Here is an 18,841-nt window from a genome sequence, read left to right on the forward strand (position 1 = left end):
TGGCTGCACTGTTATGATCATTTGTGCTGTTATTGTTAAAAAAAATCATATTGCTGCATTCATTATTTTTTTTTTCCTGTGCATCTGGGATTTTCACTTACTTCAGTTATCACTCATGCCTTTAAAATAGTAAATGCAGAAATAAGATCCTGCCCCTGGAAAGGCATTGTGTTTATTCTGTTTGTGGGAGCAACATGATGTTTTCAAATGCAAAATTTGTCAAAGGTTTACCCACAACACTTTGTCACACTGTAGAAGCCTTACCATTATATATATATATATATATATATATATATATATATATATATATATATATATATATATATATATGTGTATTCACTTCAGAATCTCAAAATTCCAAAACATTGAATTTCATATGACCGAGACCATATGATCAATGTTTCAGAATACTGAAAATCCTAAACAAATAATAAAAAAAAAAAAAAAAACAATTAAAAATTTTCTGCAGGGGGGCAAGCACCCCTGTACCCCTCACACCACCGCTACTTAAATATTCCACCTCCGAGATCGCACTGCAGAGAGGAAAAGGGAAATCTCCCATTCTGCGCTGTATGCAGATCTCCATTCACAATGTCAGGATTCTGAAAGTTCGATCATATGATCTTGACCATATGAAATTTGATATTTTACGATTTCGGCATTGTGAAGTCTTCCCATATATATATATATATATATATATATATATATATATATATATACATACATACAAACACACACACACACACACACACACACACACACACACACACACACACACATATCTCTCTGTGTGTGTATATATATATATATATATATATATATATATATATATATATATATAATTAAGGTCACTGCTTCTACAGAACTAAGTCCCTTCATATCCATCTCAGAATTATCATTTATAGCATTTACTTTATATCTCCTTCAAACTTCAAAAAAATATATAAGTTGCAGCAAAAGCCTGGCAGAACAAGTCTGCCTTGTCAAGATCAGTAACACTGAAAAGAAAAAAACAAAAAGGGGAGAAGCAATTCTCTTTTGCAACCAAAATCAGAGTTGTCTTGTTTACTTGATGGAGATATCCTGTAGACACTAACTTCTAGACCAGCTTCCTCAAGACCTTCCTTGCTTCCTCTAGAATTTGACTACAGCAAACTCAAAGAAGTCAACCAAGTTGAGCAGGCATGATCTATCTTTCACAAAATCAAATTGTGTGGGATCTAGAGTTTGGAGATTCCCTATATCCTTGTTTATTAGGTCCATCATGATGCGTTTCATAGCTTTGCATTTCAGACTCGTCAGGCTAATGGGACGATAGTTCCCAGGGTCTGTAGTTGCTCCTCCTTTGTGGCGAGGGATGACTGCAGCAGTGCACCATTCAGTAGGGACAAAACCTGAAATGAGGCTGTGACTGAACAGGCCACACAGGTGAGGTGCCACTCTGTAGTTTATGTAGAATACAGCCAGGGATATTGCCGGGTCCCATAGAAGCTCTGTTCTTGTACTTAGACAGTGCTGTTTTAACCTGTGCAGCAGTAACACTGGGTGCCTGGCAATCTCCTGTTAATGTGATAGGTCCTTTTGGGGGGGGGGGGGAGAGGGGTAAAGTTGGCACTGAATCTGTTGACCAGTATATTGGCAATATCGGTTGACTCGGTATTGGAGGTACCATTGTGCAGTAGCTCAGCGACAATTTGCATATTGCCGTGGAGATTCTTTACATAAATATAGAAGGCCTTGAGGATGCCTTTACTGTCTGCTGCTATTCTGTTTTCATAGATAGATTTAGAGGATTTGATGAGGGATCTCAACTGTTTCTTGAGGCTGAAAAGGGAGTTTTTCCAGTCTTGGGACTTCACCTTATTCCAAATGAGTTCCCTCCTTCTGTTGTAGAGTTTGTTTATGGCAGGGACCACCATATTGACCTCCTTTTTTTGAAGGACAGTGTCTTGGTTCTACTGGGTATGGCGAGACCCATGCATTTGTGTATGTGTTCATACAATGCCTTTGTGTATGATTCGGCAGTCATGCAACTATTCTCCATTTGCAACGGTGCCATGAAGGTAGCCACCTCTGTTTTTAGGAGCCCAAAGTTAGCTTTGGACAAGTTTTTCATGGTGATTACCATTGGGGGTTGGGTGATGGAATGTGTATTTCGCAGGTGATTAGTTTCTGGTCGGATCTAACCAGGTAGGAGTTGACTACTGGTGAAGAGCAACGGTTGCCCATGTTGGTAATGACCAGGACAAGGATGTTGCTACCTTTAGTGGTGGCAAGAACTAGCTTGTCTAGGGTATTGGAATTAATGGTACAACAGGGGTGTTTGAATTCACCCAGTATGAGTGTTAGGTTGGACCCTAATATTCTCCATGGGTGTTTAGGAATGTGGAGTGAGTCTTGGAACATGGTCGGGGACCTATAGTCGGCTACAACCACAATTGCTGTATTACTCAATGTTAGCTGCAACTCTAGTATCTCTGATGCATTATGTTGGCCTAACAGTGTGGAGGTGTGTGCATCCGTTATGAATATGGAAACACCATCACCTTTGGAGCTTTGGTCCAAGTTCTGGGGCCAGAAGGTGTGGAATGACTTATAGCCTGGTAGTGCTGGGGTGCTTTCTGCTGCCTTGAACCAGGTCTCTGTTACAGCACAAACGTCTGTTCTTAATTTTACGTAGTGCTTATAGTGAGTGCATTTTGAGACTTAGACTTCTAGCGTTGAGCAGCATGACCCTCAGGTTGCATTTGTTTGCAGCTGTTATGGTGATAATTTGGACTTTGGAACACCACCTAAAAAAGGCACTATAGGGATAACAAGAGCCTTGGCCAGTATCAAGAAGGACCGGGGTGACAGTTGCAGGCCAAAGCCATCTCTGGCAAAACATCCAGTTCTGTCAGTCATGTCATCCCTGGCAGACTGATAATGGATCCCCTTAGAATGACACAAGAAACTTAGACCACTGTTGAAATCAGTCATTTTCTGCTTGTACTGTGGGGTTATTTTAGGTGATGGTAGGATGCTGCTCAGGGCTAGGGTCACACCTGCCTGGGCTACATAATCCGAGAGCTTCTCTGTCTCTTTTCATGTAGTCCAGGGAGGTACATCTCGGGTCATTCACACCCACATATACAATGATGGAGTCTTATTTGTACCTGTTGTTGAGGGACCTGACAGCCTTCGTTATGTGCCAGATCATGGCCCCTGACAGGCAGCTGGCTGTTACTTTCTCCTTATTCACCCAAGTGAATTGGACATCAGTGTGCCTCATTATCGAGTCACCCTTGACTAGTGTGTTGTAATAGGAGCAGTCCCTGGGACCTGACCATGAGATGCATGTTTAGGAAGGATAGATCTGGTACTGTTCTCCAAGAGACCTCTCCTAAAGTAATTTGTAGGGCCTACACACATTTTCACATAGAGCACTGTGCTGTGAAGTATGTTTTTGGATCTCTGGATGCACTATGCAGGAGAACTTTGAGTAAGATGTGTAGTATTCCAAAAGGGAGAACAGCACACTCTGGTAGAGTGACTTGTACAATGGGAGACTGGAAAATTATGAAGGCAAACTTCACATTCTGTACTCATGACACTGCAAATATCAGTTCAGTCCTGTGCACTTACTTCCTGACTTGACAAATTTACTCAGTGCAACTGGAATGGGATGCTGCAATCCTCAATTTACTGAAGGTTGTAAGCATCCTAAGTGGTGGTTCATACAAATTACACACATTTCTTTCTTTGTTTTGGAGAGACCATAGAATAACTTGTAATGTGAAAATATGAAGAACTCTATTTGGCTGAGTAGTGTGTCTGTTGCACATTAACAACTCAAAATATTAGCAGTTTAACAACTCAATAGAAGCAGAATAACATTATGATTGAAAATATTCAAAGACAGGTGTGGCTCCAAGAAAAAATACTAATGCAGTTCAAGGAATAGAAAATTGCTAAATAGTTTACTGTTGAATTTGAGAAGATTATAGTAAGTTCAAAAATGCATTAGTTATATGCATAATGCAAGTGATACTTAATTTCCCAAAATATACAGTAACTACCCCCCCCCCACACACACACACGCACACACACACAAAAAAATTTTTCACTGCATGGACTGTAGAATACAGTGAGTTTTCAGTACTTTCTTTTACTGTGCCAGTATCATGGAGTCAGGTTCGCAAATTACTGTTTTGCTGTCATTTAAAAAAATGTGGAGCTGAGTAGAAGGTCAGGAAATTACAGAAACTGCATAGCACAAGAAAGCTGTTCCAAAGAAAGAAATGGGAAAGCAAAAATAAGTTAACATAATAATGTCTTGTAGACATAATTATGGGTAAATCAAAAGCCGCTATTATTAATAAAACACACCAACATTATCAAGAATTTTCTGACACTTGCTTCAAAAATTAAATTGAAATTGTTTACATAATAAAAATCTTTCTGCTGCTGGCAAGCTAATTAAATAAATAATTCTTACTGTAGGCAGAGGGGAAGAAATTTAAATTGAAGTCCCTTCCTTTAAATTCTGAGCTGTCAATTGCAGTGACAGTTTTAACACCTCTGCAGTAGTGTGGAGGGAGGGGACTGTCAATTTATGTTGGACTACAAAAGAACTCCTAGAACAAAGGCCTGTAATTTAGCTACTTCTCTGTGTGCAGCTAGATAACTTCAAGGTACAGTGTAAAAGAAGCTCTGAGCAAAACATAAATGAAGGTGATTAGCAACAGAAAAGAAGCAGCCCTCTTCTAGGAATACAAAATGACAGTGAGCCGCACATTTCCCATTATATGTCAATGGCATGGGAATTCACAGTTACTTCCTTATGTCTGGCATGAGTCATAGAAAGAAGACTTGAAATGCTTTATGGGAAAGAGAAAGGGTTGAAGCAGAAGAAGATCACATTGATATATCAAGCCCCATTGGTAGCCATGTTGTGGTAAACAGGCTAAAATTACAAATAAAGCACTTAGACTGATGTTGACATGTATAGGTCTGGAAACAAAGATAGACTGAAAAAAACATTTTTTTAGTTCTAGGGTGGAGTTTTCTTTTAACTGTGTCTATGATATTTCATGCAAGTGGAGACGAATTTCTCTGCAAAGTATGTGAGAAGTTGACTTTAAAAAAAAAGTAGGTGATCTTTCCCTTCCTTTGACTCCAATGCAAGGAAATAAAAGTTTTAAAAACTACAAGCAGGTTTCTGATACATACACAATGCTGGAACCATATTGTAGGGAGAAAAGAAACCTAACGATTGAATTAAACTGTATGAGGGGGCAGTTTGTAGAAGTCATAAGGAACAAACATTTACCAAAGCAGTTCTAGCCCCTGAGGATTGATAATTGGCAAAAATGGGGTATGAATGGCTAGGCTTAAAAACATTACAGGGCCATTAGCCTAGTAACCTCCTATCATCCCATGATTCTATGAAACAAGGCATGGAAAGCGAAAATCATTAAAAAAAACTAAAGTTTTGCTGCATATTGGTGTAGTAGCAAAGTATTTACTATTAATGTGTTTCAAAATGAACTTGTTTCATATAGTAAACGAAAAAAGGATGAGCACATCATTTTTCACAGTAGATACAGATTACTTGCCTTTCAAAACTGCTTCAGAAACAGAGTTGCAATGGTACTGACTGAGATTTAATTTGGTGACTACAACCTGACAAGACTTCGGTTCTAGTCCCAGCAAATCACCCTGCTGGAAGTTAGAGACTCAAAACTTCAAGTCCCAAAACTGTGAAAACCTAAATGTGATTTAACACATTTAGCAGTGAACTTTGGACACTGCCCATATTGGGGGGGGGGGGTCTACCCTCTATCATCGCTACTTATACATACTAACTCTGAGATAACCTTACCTCACAGAAGAAGAAATACTAAGAGATTCAGCAATGTCTGACTATTCACCCATAGTTGCACTTAAATTCCAGTTGTTCCAGGGATGACAGATATGAACCTAGAACATACAACAGGAATTCTGCCTTTCAGTCATCCCAGTGTTAATTATATTAGGCGTATATGCTATGGTATGGACATTTTTATTTAAGTTTCAGCAAGGCTGTTTTCCAATTTTAGAAAAAGCTTCACTGATAAAAAATACAGTACTGTGGATGCAACATCATAATTTTTACAGATGTGATCATTTTATCTAATGTAATGTCTGTAGTGGGGTTGTTCTGCGATTAAATATATCGAGATGCTTTTTATACTAGATGGTGTAGAAGCTGCTTTACTACCTATGAACCAGGCTGTGTCTTCATGCTATGCATTTTAAGGAATTAGGTCATAAGTGGGGGAGGACAGTAATCCTTCTGTTAATGGTCTAATTTATATATTTAATTGATTCAGTTGCATTAGTATTAAAAAATTGCTCTATCATCTGTAAATTTCTTTATTTTTTCCATGATGTCACTAGGATAAAAGAACTAGTCACATGCTATTTAAAAGCAATGGTGTGTTAAACAATTTGCCAACCAGGAAAATTATAGGCATAAGAATACAACTTACCTGAGTAGGACATACATTATTGACATATCTTCATGGAAATAATCAATAGAGATATAGTAAACCTCCAGACACTGGACCCAACCCAGTTTGGTTTCATCAAGGGCAGATCATGGCTACTCAACCTGGTGGAATTATTTGAGAAGGTCACCAAAGCAATGGATGAGGGAAAAGTGGTTCACACTGTCTACCTTGACTTGACCAAAGCATGTGACACTGTACTCCACTTGGGCATTGTTGACAAACCCAAGAGGTTAGGTACAAACTCATATGTCACCCGGTGGATAGCCACCTGGCTCAGAAACAGGACCCAGGAAGTTAGAATTAGGGAGTCCACCTCTACAAAGAGGCCAGTCATAAGTGGAGTCCCTCAGGGATCAGTCCTTGGACCGCCCCTTTTTTGGCATTTACTTCTCTGAAGTCAAGGACAATGTCAGTGGTCTCTGGCTGTCTAAATTTGCAGACGATTGCATATTAGGAGCTGTCACTGAATCCCACATTGACACCAGTATTCACCAGAAGGGGCTGACACAGACAAACAAATGGTGTCAGAGCCATGGACTAAAACTAAATGGCAAGAAATGCATAACAGAATCCTTTGGGAAGTCATCCACCCCGGTAACTATCATATTGACAACACATCTCTTAAATTTGACACAGTAGTCAGACAGTTAAGGACACACACATAAATATTAGTCTAGCCTTTGACCATCACATGTTTACAGTAGTGAAGAAATCATTATATGCTGCACAACATATAAACAAAGGTATGACATTTAAGTCCAAGGAAGTCATTGTTCCACTGTATCTGGCATTCATCAGACCTATCATTGAATACAGTGCTGCTTTGGTATGTACCTAACCAGGCATATCCAACAACTGCAATGTCCACAGAGGTCCTCCACTAAAAGAATACAAGGAGTAAGTAAAATGTCCAATGCAGACTACCTCTCCTACAGGCTTTTGAGGGGAGATCTATGCCTGGCATACAGGGCATTGTCAGACCCCACTCTGATGGACCTCCTGCATATCTACAAAACAAACAGCACCAGAATTACCCATTCTAAAGACACAAACCTTGATTGTGATATAAATATTACCTGCTGGAGAGACAGGTATGTATCCCAGAGGCTACCTCGTCTCTGGACCAGGCTCCCCATACATGTGAAGCAGAGTTCCTCCCTAACCCAATTCAATTGTAAGTTGGACATTTGGATGGGGAACAGGAAATTCATCCCTGATTTGTTACCTGTGTCTCTAATGGACACAGGCAGTCTGTAAATGGTTCATCTCCAAGCCCCTGCTTGTAAATTTTTCATCTTTGAACACCCTGCTTACACTTATCAAAGGTATCATCAGTTGGCAGAGATTTGGGATACATGGCTAGACGTAAAAAGGCCCTTGTGGTTGTTAGCCTAGTAACACCTAAGAACCTATGAAAGTTATTATTAACTGAGAATATTCAGTAACCAAAGTAAATATCCATCTAATCACTCTGCAATGGATAATCTTCAAGTCACATCTGCTATCAAGAAATTATGCTGTTGAGACAGACAATCATTAAAAGAAGGATTCTGGTGCAGCTTTAACAAGCCACAAGCACCAGCCTTTTGATTGTTTAGTCAACATTTCCCAAACTTATATTTTACCAAGTATCATAGACAGGACCTGGCTAAGGTGTAGTGCATCATTTTAAGTGTCATAGCTCAGTTGCAAACTAACTATACCAAAATTAAATGATATCTCTTAGAAAAAGTCATAAAAGTGGATGCATCGATAAATTAAATAACTGTTCTTTGTAAACATTGCACTTTTACACTACCTTACAGATGGACAGTACATGTTGTACCGTGCACTTTTTAATTTTCAATTTAGTTTTCTTAACTTTCTTGACTTAACGCTGGAAGTATATATTACATTCCTTGGCAGCTGTGACAGTATCTTGACATGCTCATCCCTTGGAATGCACTGACTACTTTTGATTGTGGTAATCCCTGCCACTGTTACAGTAACCCTGTTGATTTTGCCACGCAGATTTAGAGCATGACAGAATGTTATTGCTCTTCCTTGTCAGCCCCTCCCTCATTTTGACACCTATTTTTATCATGAGATAAAAGGTCTATTTTTGCACTGTTACAAAAAGAAGAAGGCATATATTATTTATTAAGTGGTTAAATGCTTACATGAATAAAATATGAGACTCACGGAAAGAGAGAAGAGTGAGAGACAGACGTTGGTACTATAAAAACACATAACTTTGCAGCAACAAAGATAAGCAGTCCAGGCACCTGAATGACAGCATTACAGTCAAAAGAGTGAAGCTAATCTGAGAACAGAATGGGTGCCAAATATCCTGTTTGTCTCAAAGCATATAAAGTACTGATTTAAAGTTGTGCTATCTTCTTAAAGCATTCTGCTACTGGTTTCCTTTACAGAGATGTCAGGCATATTGAGTCTACCTAATTTAGCTACTCAGATGTGTTGTAATATTTCATTTTTGAACTGCTAGATATTGACAATTTCACTGACTAGCAATATACAAAGTATATCATGCATTTAATATATATATATATATATATATATATATATATATATATGTGTGTGTGTGTGTGTGTGCGTGTTTGTTATATGTGTGTGTGTGTCTGTGTGTGTGTGTGTGTGTGTGTGTGTGTGTGTGTGTGTGTGTGTGTGTGTGTGTGTGTGTATATACACAGACACACACACACATATATATATATATGTATATATATATATATATATATATATATATATATATATATATATATATATATATATATATATATATATATATATATATATATATATATATAGATATATATATATATAAAAATATAAACAGGTAGATATAGATATATAAACACAGGTACAGTAGGTAAAGAAAAATGACGAGTCTGTTTTGTGTTCATCCTTAGATATATGGTGTTAATAACACCTTAATTAATCCGCTACTGTTTATAACATACAGCAGGAAAAAAAAAAACTAAGTACAATTCAGCATGATAACAAACCTGATCTTAATGAATGCTACCTGGTAAACTAACATATAGAAGTTTAACTCTGAGGGTAATACCATGTGCTGAGAATGAGTTCTGTCCTGGGAATGATTCCCACAGTGTCCCTAGCATGTTGTGTGATTCAAGCAAGTCACTTAAGAAAACAAAGCTCTTGAGCTGTTCGTAAAATGGACCCTTTGTCCAGCAGACTTGAACAATTAAATAAACAAATCCTATTTATTTTTTATGTAATACAACTTCTTTTGATTATCTAAAAGTCTCTTCTCTTGTCATATAATACCTTTAAATGACTGCATGAACTACAGTATATTTCCAGAAAAATGCAAACTTTTACACTACTTTCAGTGATATTACTATTTTGATTCATAGACTCCCGCAGGGACAAATGTTTGTCAAGCTTCAAATGTCCATACCTACACACACGTACATACACACACACACACACACACACACACACACACACACACACACACACACACACACACACTCACATACACACAGACACACACACACACACACACACACACACACACACACACACACACACACACACACACACACACACACACACACACACTCTCACACACACACACACACACACACACACACACATGGTGGGTTGTATGAATTAGAGCATTATACATGCAGTGCAGTGGACAACAGAATGTGTGCATCTGTGTATGTATGACCACCAGGACTCTTATTTATTTTAGTTATTTATTTATTTTACATTTGTTTACTGGGAAAGTCCAACTGGACACAGGTCCTTTTTCAGTGGAGGCCCGGGGAGAAAAGCTCCAGTAATAAGAAATATACACATTGTAAAAGTTACCAATAATACAAGGAAATTCTAGTAGCATTCACAATCAGCAATAGTACAGTGCTGGGTAATACAGTTCTTTAGAGGTTACAGTAGCATACCATGTGATACACAAGTATGCATTTATATAATGAGGAAAATACGGTTACAATAGAAATGTGTGCATAGAATGGAGTAAGATGGCACCCACTGAGCAAGCTGTGGTTAAATATACTGAGGTTAGAGTTATCCAGGAGAGCTGCAAGAACAAAGCCAGGTGTCTACTGAGTAGCTAGGAGCTTTTTAAATTGTACTGTGGAGCAGTTAGAGGTAACAGATGTTGGCAGTTTATTCAATATTTTAGGAATGATGTTTGAGAAGAGAGACTCCCCAGCTGAGCTGTTAGATCTGGTGGTGCTACTGGAATGGAGGGCTCTATAAGTGGTGTATGGTTGTTTAAGATTTTGGAGAACAGGGATTTTATCTGGTTGATGTAGGATTTTGTGAGCAAAGGTTAATTGTTTATAGTGTAGCAGTTGAGGAAGTTCTAGCCATTTTAGTTGTTTGAGAGCTGTACAGTGATGTGACTTGTGTGTGGCATCAGTTGCAAACTTGGCAATTTTATTGTAACAGGATTCCAGCTTGGTAAGGTCAGTTTTACGAAGATTGCTTAGTACTGGGGAGGCATATAACAAAGTTAACAGGAGGTATGTATGGGCGATGGTAGCTTTTGAGGATCTAGTTAAAAAATGTTTGTTTCTGTAAAGAAGATCTATTTTCTTGTGGAACTTTTTAATAGTTTGAGTAATATGAATGTTGAATTTCAGAATATTGTCAATTTCACTGCTTAGAAGTTTACTATGTCTTACTGGGGTGAGAATGGTTTTGTTTTTGACTCTAACTTGAATACTATGTGAGGTAGATCTTGTGTGGTGGAAGAGAAGGAGCTTAATTTTATTGGGGTTTAGAATGAGTTGAGAATTGGTGAATCATGTTTCTTCTGATATAAATTAATTTTGGGTTATGGTATGGAGGGCTTGTAGGGAGGAGGCTGTGCATATTGGTGGGTCATCTGAATATTGTATCACAAAGGTATGAAAAGTGGAGATGTGGAGTTGATTGGTGAAGAGGGGAGAAAAGTAGAGGTCCAAGGATGGAGCTTTGTGGGACCCCTAAGGCAACTGGTAGGAGAGTATAGAGGTGATATTGACACTGTACGGCCTGCTGACATCCTGACAGGTAGCTTTGGAACCAGGTGATAGTGGAACTGCTAAGGTTTAGGGAAAGAACTTTGATCAGTTTGTTGTGATTTACCATATCAAAGGTTTTGGACAAGTCTAAAAATATGGCAGATACAAATTGTCCTTGATTTCTATAGTAGTTCACTATATTTTTATTTATTTATTTAACATTTGTTTACCAGGAAAGTCCGACTTGAAACAAAGCCAGTTTTCAATGGAGGCCCTGGGAGAAATGCTCCAGACGCATGTCTTTGAAATGTGGGAGGAAACCGAGCAAACAAATGCAGGGAGGACATGCAGACTCCGCACAGAAGGCACTCCAGCCGAGAATTGAACTGGAGTACCTCTTGCTGTGAAGTGTCAATGCTACTGCTGCACCACTGATCCGTCCGAGGATGGTGTGAAGGTAAAGGACTTTAGGTCTGTGGTGGTACTATGATAAGGGTTACAATAGTATTGTGTGTTCGATAGCAGTTTATGTATGTGAAAGTAGTCCATGAGTTGTGAATGGACAACTGTTTCTAGGATTTTAGATAAGGGTGATTGATGGCAACTGGAGGATAACTCGTAAGTTCGGTGGAATTGCGTCCTTTGTTTAAAGGTATAATGTGGTAGATCTTCCAGATAGCAGGTACTATACCCTCAAACACTGATCTGTAAATGAGTATCACTACAGCATATGCTATTAATTCTGCCACGATTTGCAGAAAGTCAGCTGGGAGATTATCTGTGGCTAGGGTAGTTGGCTTTAGTTTTTGCAGTATTCTTTTATGGTATCTATAGACACTGGTTATAATGTAAATTGGGGGTCTATATTACCTTGTCGGAAGGCATTTTCATCGAGTGCCATTTCACTGATACATATACAGCTAAATCCCAAAACTCTGAATCGGCACTTAAGTGAATTTTTTTCTCGGGGGGAAAAATGCTTGGCCGTCAGTGGGAATTTGCCCTTTTCTCCACTCTGGTGCGATTCTTGGAGTTGGTATATTTTGTTGGGGAGTGTGGGGGGCACCCCCCCCACATTGATGGGGCAGGAGTGGGGTGGGGTGAAGCCCCTCACTACATAGGGTCTGAGAGTTTGTTTGGTGTTTGGTTGGCCAAGCATTTTTTTTCTCCTGGGAAAAATTCACTGAAGTGGCACTTTGGGGTTTTGGGACCTCACTGTTTATGCGTCGATGAAAAGGCGTTTGATGAAAACGTCTTTCAATCAGATAATATAGACCCATAAATTGGTTGCAGCTATTCTAGGAGGATTTGCTGTGCTGGGGTGCTACAGGGGCTGGTTTGTTGGAGATGTTTTGAGAATTAGCAAGGACTAGGATAGTTTCTGTAAAGTATTTATTAAATTGGGTTGCTACATCATCAGAGTTGCTGTTTGAGGTTGGAGTGGGGTTAGTTGCTTTGTCTGGTAGAATAATATTATTAACTTCAGCCCAAAACTTTTGAGGGTTATTCTGGTGTTTTTTTCTAAGAATGCTTGTTTTCTATTTTGGGTTTTGCTTTTCTGATATTGTTCCTAGGCCTTGTCTCTAGCTTTGAGTAGGGATCTACATTCCTTACTCAGCCAGGGAGCATAGTTGGCTTTCACACTAATGGTTCTGGGGACAGCATGGCAGTTTAAAATGTCTAGAAAGGTAGGTGGTTTGGTTATTTTGGTAAGTATGGGTATGTGAAAGGAAAGTTGGTAGGTGGTCACTTAGCCCATCAGGAAGACAACCTGTCTGAGAGGATGGGGAGGGGTTGTTGACCAGAATCCAATCATGGATAGACTGATATTTGGAAGATCTGTCAGTTCTTGTAGGGGATGTGATGAGTTGGGTGAACCCTTGCAGGTTAATATGGTATGTTGGATTCTGAGAGAAGCAGTCTAGCCAGTGAATATTGAATTCACCCATCAGGACTGTTTCTTGTGGGAGAAAATTGAAGGCCTAATGTAGTGTGTTTTCTAGTGTGGGGATATTGTTTCTTGGTGGGATGTAACCTCCAATGATGTTAATGTGTTTTCGGGTTGATTTTTAATTTGATAAAGATTAGTTCTTCATTTCCAAGGTCAGGGATGTCAAATTCAAGATAGACCAGTGTTAGGTGAGCTTTGAATAAGATAGCTACTCCCCTGCCCCTTTTGGTTGTCCTATCTTTCCATAGTATATTGTATCCTGGAGCTACAATTTCATTGTCACTATTGTTGGGGTTTTCACCTTGTCTCTGTTAATATAACAATGTCAGGACAGTAGAGAGAAAGTAAGGCATGCAGATTGTGAACTTTATTTCCAAATCTTTTTACATTCATATTAAGGAGAAGGCGGGAAGATTTGTTTTGTTGTATGTAATAGCTCATAGTTGAATAGGGCTGCCAGTTGTATTAAGTGGGAGGGTGTAGGTGGAACCAGAATAAGGATGTATGTCTCTGGATCAGTTTAATTGCTTTAAGAGGTGTAACAGGAGTTTGGTAAACTTGTATTATAGACTTGCATGTTTTTGACAGGTTTGTGATGTGCTTGCTGGGGTTTGGAATTTGTTTGAATGCTATCTAAATGGCTGGAATAGAAGTGGCTTGGAGCTATGTTATAGTTTAGTGGTTTATCTAGGTGGTATAGTGAGGAGGCTTGCCAGGGAAGGTTATTAGTTGACAGTGGTAGGTAATTATATGAGGTGAAGGAGAACAGGAGTAAAAGCAATTAAGTAGAGGTGATGTGTCAAACAACTAGTTTTAAGAGTTTTCTATTAAGGTGAAACATTTTGTTAGTGTGCTTTAACACTCGTGAGAGTAATAGATGTAATAGAGTCTATATCAGATAGAGTTTGTGGGTAATGAAGTGAGTTTGGGTAGTGAATAGTTAAATACTGACCAGTTAAGAAATGGGAGGATATCAATTTGATTAGTTAGTGGTCAGATCCTATTGGCTGACTATTGGGGGGTTAGCAATTGGATGGTTAGTATTCAGATTCTATTGGTTGGTTACTGGGTTGTGATTGGAAGATGGGTAAGGGTGGGTTTTAATTATTGGATTCTATTTGTTGATGCCTGTGCTTTCATTTGCTACTGTAACGTGAGTGGAGTTAGTGAAGTTTAAATGTAAATGATGATAAAGCTAGCCACACAACCCACCCAAATGTATCCCTATGTATTATGGGACTTTATTAGGAGGAAGGTGTTTTAAGTAGGAAGTCTTTAAAGGTTATATGGGCAGTATGTTAATTTACATCCAAAGCTTTCCAAACATCTAATAAAAAGTGGTCTTCCATGAACTCTCCCTGGTAAATATCAGTGTCTTCATATATGTTTTTAATTAAGTGAGCACCTATAATACTTTCAAAACATTTCCCCTATATAATGGCAAGCTGATTGGGTAGCTGTCAATCAAGGTAGATGGGTCCTCCTTAAAGATTGGTACCTCAATTGCCTTCTTCCATAATGGTCAAACAAAACCAGAAATGAGTGAACTCTGGTTTAAATAATGCAAGAAAGGAGTCAGATGACTAGCTATTTTTGATAGAAATAATCCATTAAGCCCTTCAGGATCAGATGCAGTAGTATGTCCAATAACACTGAGAACTTTCAGCACAGTCTCTATTGAAATATTTGGACGAGATTGTAGGCTAGAGCACCCATCCTGATAACTCAGAATTATATTTTACTTCAGTTAATTTATCCACAAATAATATGGCTAACAGTTTAGGTTTCCATTAAGACAAACCCCTTCATGCTTCAAAAATATGTTGAAATCGTTAGCCTTTCTATGGCTTCTCAAGTGTTTGAATAATGTTTACAATTTATTGGCTGGATTTTCAGCCAGTCTATACTCGTATCTGAGTCTAGCAGAGCTTGTAGTTTTCTGAATCTTAAAGTTATCATCTGATAAGTAGTTTTATTGAGGTTACACTGTGTCTTTGAGAGCCTGCCAAGAGCATTTTTCTTTCTTTTCTAATTTTGTTGTCTATCACGGGCTGAAAATTTTACCATAATGAATGAAGTATACATGCAACTGTTTCTCTATTAAAGTATTCATAAATTCACACAATCCCCATGATTCTGAGTTTCTGTTTTCTTTCATTGTTTCTTTTCAAACTCTGTTACCACATTCTGTTATTTCATCACAATAATTCAGTCTATATAAGGCTTTTCAATAGCTTTTTCTCTTAATATCATTTCCTGACAAATCCCAAGAGGTCAGAGCCATCGAGGTCTGCAAGGAAACCCCATTCACTCAACACTGTACTTTCCTTCATAAGTATATGTCTAGAATATTAACATCATTGTAGTTTTTTTAGCTGTTTGAGAGTAACCTGAATCTTTATTAAATTCTGTTAATGTTCTCAGGGGGCTTTTATTATCTTTTAGAAATGTCCAATCAACATTTAGGGCATTTATACATTCATTAATGATGTCTTAATCACTCAAAATTAGATTATCCAGTGCCACAATAAACAAGACTAAATCACCCATACACTAATCTGGAGGTTTACAAAATATTCCTATGAGCCTATTCTTTTTATTCATACACATTTTAACCCTTATCATTTCATGCACATTGCTGTTAAAAATAATATTTTAGAGAAACGTTGTGTTCTGTAGTTATTGTAACCTAAGAAGCCTCTAAGAAAAGATAGTTTCTTAATGGCTGAGAACCAACCATTTTAAAGATACATAAGATGTGGAAGGAACAAAAGTATACAAATTGATAAACTATGTTTAGATTCTAAAACGTATTGTCAAACACAACAGATTATAAAGAAATTTATAAAATCTTATGCAAAACAGTTTGGCTCTACAAAGAGGGTGATAAGATGCCCTAATGACTTTCCGGTAACTTCATATACTGAAATCAAATTAGATTTTATTGAAAAACAACTATGCAAACTGTATCCAAACAAAGCACATGGAGGAGATGCAGTTAGTAATAATGACCTAAGAACACCAGCAATAACTCACATTACCATTATATCTATTATTTACTAGGTCGTAAAAATATGGGGTTATTCCTCAAGACTGGAGACATGCACTTATTAAACCTTTTTTAAAAGGGAAGACAGACCCTTAAGTCTTCTTTCATGTTGTGGAAAATAATGGATAAGGTAATATTAGATCAGTTATTGTCCAAACTGGAAAGGTTGGGACTTGAAACCATACATCAGCATGCATATGTTGAAAATAGATCTATTACCACCTGTAACATGATGTTCTATGACAATATAATAACAGTTATGAATGCAAACTTGTGCTTGTGTTGTGATGCAATTTATACAGATTTAAATTCAGTACTTGATAAGATCATGCACAAAACACTGATCAATAACTTAGAATAACTAGGTATCGATGTGCTCTTGATAAGAGCGATAGCTGCATGGCTTACATATAGGACATGGCATATATCGTACAGCAATTGGACAGGTAAAATTCTTGGTTAATGTCAGGGTGTCCCACAGGGCTCTGTCCCTGACCCATACTTCTTCAGATTGTATCTTTCAGATGTATATTTTTCATCTGAGGTGTTCTACAGTCTGTGTGCAGATAACTTGAAATTGGGTAAACTGATTACATATGTTACAGATAGGGCATGTCTACAAAAGAACTTGGGCAGAAGAGAACAGTATTCTAGTACATACATCAAAAACTAAGCGTATGAGATTTGGGAGGCATAAATTGAAAGGTAAATATTTAATACAAAACAGTGTAAGAAATTTCTCTGTGTGGAAGTTTTTCAATTCATTTATGTCTGGTTAATCACTATATATTAAAAAGCAAAAACAATCAGACAATGGTAGTAGAAGTAGAGAGATTAAAAGTGTCCTAAATAAAAAAATTAAAACTTATTTTGAAATATTAATATTATACAGAATTATTATCTCTAGCAGGTATTCAGAAGTAATCCAAGCAGGGTAGACAGTCTGTTTCCAGTCAAAAATCCTTTATTAAGCACCCAGACAAGCAATCCAAACAAAGCAAAAAAATAAATAAATAAACAGAATGATAGTTCCATCCCAAATTGTTTGACTATACACCTGTTATCAGGTATGGGAGTGGTTTATTTAGTTTAGATATTTTTAAAAACAGCCTGGCCACTTATGGGAGCAACTGTTTTGGTATATTGGCAGGCTAGAAGGGCATTAATGCCCTTGATTTAAAAATATGTATGTATGTATGCATGCATGTATGTATGTATGCATGTATGTATGCATGTATGTATGTATGCATGTATGTAACCAAGTTTATAACACCATGACATCATAGTTCTCTACAAGTACCATTGATTTTCATGCTGAGAATTTATTTAAGATTCTAACATCGGTCATAAAACAGTTAAATCTACCATTGTTCTTTTCTATCGTATACTTATCATTTACACAAAACGTTTTTATTATTCTTGTTGATTTGCAAGAGAATAATCTGTTCTGTTAGTGACGCAAGTGAATTTTATCACTAGCAAAATATACTTTTGACCTAATATCTTTTCTGTAAGGTGATAGTCAGCAGTTATTTCAAGCATTGTTGTCTAATAATAGCTGTAAAGTGCCTATCAACACATGACAAATTGAAGCATTGTTGTCTAACAGTTGTAAAGTGCCTATCAACATGATAAAAGTTTAAGCATTGCTGCTGAATAGTTGTGAAGTACCCATCAACACAGGACAAACTGATGCACTGTTGTCTAATAGTTGTAAAGTGCCTATCCATACATCCTCAACCCATTTTCACATTTTTGCACATGGGGTCAGGGTGTCACTTGAACATTGACAATCATCTCGAGCCAAGGTTTACACCACCGGGTGAGAGGCCCTGACACGGCAGTTCATCCATACCACTCACTCACACACACACTCACACCTATGGCCAGTTTAGAGTGTTCAGTCCAACTACTGCATGTCTTTGGAGTGTGGGAGGAAAATGGAGTACCAGGAGGCAACCCATGTGACCACAGGGAGGACATGCACACTCCACACAGAAGGCACCCCAGCAGAGAATAGAACCAGAAAACTTCTTGCTGTGAGATGACATCGCTAACCGCTGCACCACTGTGGCTGCCCTATCAACACATGACAAATTGAAGCATTGTTGTCTAACAGTTGTAAAATGCCTATCAACACATGATAAATTGTATAGTAAGCAACTGGAGCATCATCATAGAAGAGAACTTCAAATCCCAAAACCATGCCTATCTTGCAAATCTTCATTCTCAGTAATACCTCACAGTCTTTTTCACATCATTAATTCCACAAACAACAATGACAATGTCATAGCACTTTTCATTTTGG

The sequence above is a fragment of the Protopterus annectens genome, chromosome 1.part1 (genome assembly GCF_019279795.1).
Source record: "Protopterus annectens isolate FY-2018-M chromosome 1.part1, PAN1.0, whole genome shotgun sequence".
Classification (NCBI taxonomy): Eukaryota; Metazoa; Chordata; order Ceratodontiformes; family Protopteridae; genus Protopterus; species Protopterus annectens.